We start from the raw sequence: 3,451 nt of genomic DNA, 5'->3' as shown, positions 1-3,451 counted from the left end.
TTAAAACATGCTAGGAGTTTATTTGTCTGACTTCTAAGATGAAGTAAGGACGTTTCCTCTTTGATTGAATCATCTTGAAGAGACAGTGATTTATAAAGAGCATGTACATAAGTAGGACAGAGAGGAGGAGGGAAGAGGCTGGGTTGCGGTTGTGCGGATAAATAAATCATGAGAGGGAGAAAAGACAAAAGAAAAATCAGAATCATTTTCGGCCAAAATATATGAATCTATTTTCAGCTCTGCCCTTGTAATTCATAAAGGTGATCACGAATGAATTAATCTGAAATCACTAACATTTAACATCATAACTTTTGTTTAGCTTTAACAATCAATCTTTTTACTTTTTCTTTTATAACCGAGTAGCACATTTTAATCGTTTTTAATGGCTAATTTTGAAGACAAAAAATAAATTCAAAGCCGACATAAAAAGTTGTTTTATAGGACTGGAGAGTGATGGAATAAACAAACTGAGAAAAAGTAGTTTAATGATAAATCCCTTGAATTTGCTTTCAACGATAAAGAGTCCTCTTAGTGAGGATGCTTTTCAATGCTCGGTTTTCTTAACTGTAAATGTCAAAATGTTACATATTATTTAAAAAAACAAAAAGCATTTAAGGAAGCTATAGGTAATTGAAACAGCAAACAGGATAACTATTGCCTACTTTATCTTTTATAAAGCACGCATTTGCGTATTCATCCACCTTTGTTTACTTGTATGAAAAAGAGATGAGGGCATGCATATACAAAGACAAAGATCTGGCCTCCATGCAGTCACACACACACACACACACACACACACACACACACACACACACACACACACACACACACACACACACACACACACACACACACACACACACCGGGGTAAAACCGGGGTAAAACCGGGCCTCAGGCTGTTGACAGTCAATGCAGCCCATTATGCATTCGGACACACAGATCTGGCTGATATGAAGCACATGCTCCCACAGACACAAGAGTAACCTGCTGAATAACAGAGGTACAGGAGGACATGTTTTACTGTATCTGTTTGAAAGCTGACCAAGGAAAACTAAGGATCTGTTTGGTAGATTATCTTGTCTTGTTACGTGTTTTTAAAGGATGCAAGAGAACAAATCTGAGAATATTGCAGTAACAAATTGAAGAGATACCCATTCAGGAGCCATTTGAGTTCATTACTGCCTCAATGAGAAATGCCTGTTTCTTGTTCCCACTCCTGAGGAAGATCTTTTAGATTGAACATTTTTCTTTGAACGAGAAAAAAATAAATAAAATACCCAAAGGTGTGCAGAACTCCCCTGTCTCTATACGGTCAAACGGAACCATTTAATTCAATATAAGCCTAAAAAGCACGTCTTCTTTTTAGGTGATCTGGTTGAAGTTGTTTTTTGAGAGTTTATTTCGGATTAATTTCTCATGTTTTACATTTCAGAAAATATAAAGGGGAAAAAAAGACTGTGGTACAACATGGTATTGGTACAGTTCATCTATTCAGGCTTCAAATTCAGCAGATTAACTGTAATGTGTTTCTAGGGCAGACTCTTACTCATGATCAATAAAAAATGGGCCTTGCATGAAAACCTGAACATATCCGTTTCCACTCTCACCGATGCTGCTGCTGCTGCTGTAAACTAAGACAGTGCTGCCCCCTGCTGAGCAGCAGACATCAGTGATGTGAAGGGGAACAGCAGCCATGCATATTTACTGTTAGAAAATATAATTTGCTGTTATAAAATTTTCTGAGACAATGTGTTTAGTTTGTTAAATGTTGGATTCTAACCACTAGGGATGATTGATGAGTAAAGTACAATACATAAAATAAAGCATAGCCATACCTGTTATGTCATTTTAGAGACAACTTCATTCAGGTCTAAGGATAGAGGGTGTCGTTTTTCTCATACTGATATTCTGAACAAACTGTGCTGTTGTATTAGCTGTAAAGTGTCTCTAGGCTATTTTTATTATATGTACAGCACTTTGGCTCGACCAAAAATCTTTTATAAATGTGCTATATAAATAAAACTTGATTTGATTTGATTTGAGGTGTACTGTGATCACCAGCAGGCCCTTCTTTATAAACGATTGCTGCTTTTGTTCTGCTCATGTTGGCTTGTTGCCATCCATTCAGAAGTCTAAGCCTCTCCCTCTAGTGTTGTCAGCAATTCTCAAAATATCAGCACCTTGCATACAAAGCAAGCTCTGGCTCAAACCTCAGTGTTTAATCTCCTTCACTGTACTTACATTGTTGAATGATTTTATTTAGTTTGCAGCATTACCGACATTTGCCTTCATTCCATTGTGTATTTATACCTCTACATCAAACTGAGAATGTCTCCCAGATTTTGATTAATCACATAAACGGGATTGAATCTCACTGAGACACGTTAATCCAGAAGTTATATTGTTTGACAGTTCTGGTAATGTTCCCTTATTTAGAAAAATGATTAAAGAGACTCTATTGTGGCTTTCCATTTCCTGTACTGTGTACTGTACTCATTTTACTACTATTACTTATTATTTTTTCTAAGATGAATTGTTGAGTTTTCTCCCTTTTATGAAATTCATTATATAGAGCTAATGTTTGTATTAGGCAAGCTTTAAATTCTAATTTCTAAATTTGAAATGTAATCAAAATATGCCCAAAGAAAGACAAGTTGCTATTGAAATACAGTAGCTAGTTGGGATCCAAATAAATAAAACCTGGCATTACAGTTTTTCTCGATTGCTAACACTAAAATTCAACATAAAGCACAATTATTTTAACTGACACTCAAAGGGCAAAACATCGGCTCAAATCTCCAAAACTCCCCCAAATATAACATGCCCCATCCCAATTGCAAATCAACATGACACTGCAAACCACTGCACACGTTCCTCCAGTACGACACAGGAATCTTGACATAAAGTCACGTGTAGCTGCTTCATGAACACTGTATTTCAATTGCTCTTTCTATCCTATGGTACCATGTCTCTTATATATGTCTGTCCCTAAAAAACTCTCGACCCAAAACCTGTGTAGCATAATGGTTGGCTCATCAATCAGCGATGGTTAGCCACTACAAAAAGGACCTCAGTGAGTACTTTCTTACCAACAATGAAGGCAACCATTGGAAGCAAGAGGGAAGAGGCAAGAGCTGGGGCTGAGAGGTGAGATGAGAAGGAAGCAGGTTTGGGTTGAGGACGGTAGAGTAGAGCTGGAGTTGAACGTGGACAAATAAGGAATACTTAACTAAAATGTTATCAGGTTTGACGATGAGGGAGGAGGCTGGACAGAGCGGCTCAGTCCTAATCTAAACCGATTTACTGTTGCCTCTGCTAATCCGGAACCTTCGACGTTGCATAACAGGTTAGTTTACAGTTGGCTTAGCCCTCTGCCATAATTCATGATATATCATGCCTTATATCTGTTTGCTGACAACGTATTTACTTTATTACTGTAACTGAATTGTGG

Source organism: Notothenia coriiceps, unplaced genomic scaffold (genome assembly GCF_000735185.1).
Source record: "Notothenia coriiceps isolate Sejong01 unplaced genomic scaffold, NC01 NC01_scaffold00022018, whole genome shotgun sequence".
Lineage (NCBI taxonomy): Eukaryota > Metazoa > Chordata > Actinopteri > Perciformes > Nototheniidae > Notothenia > Notothenia coriiceps.
This window is presented reverse-complemented; position numbering follows the sequence as displayed.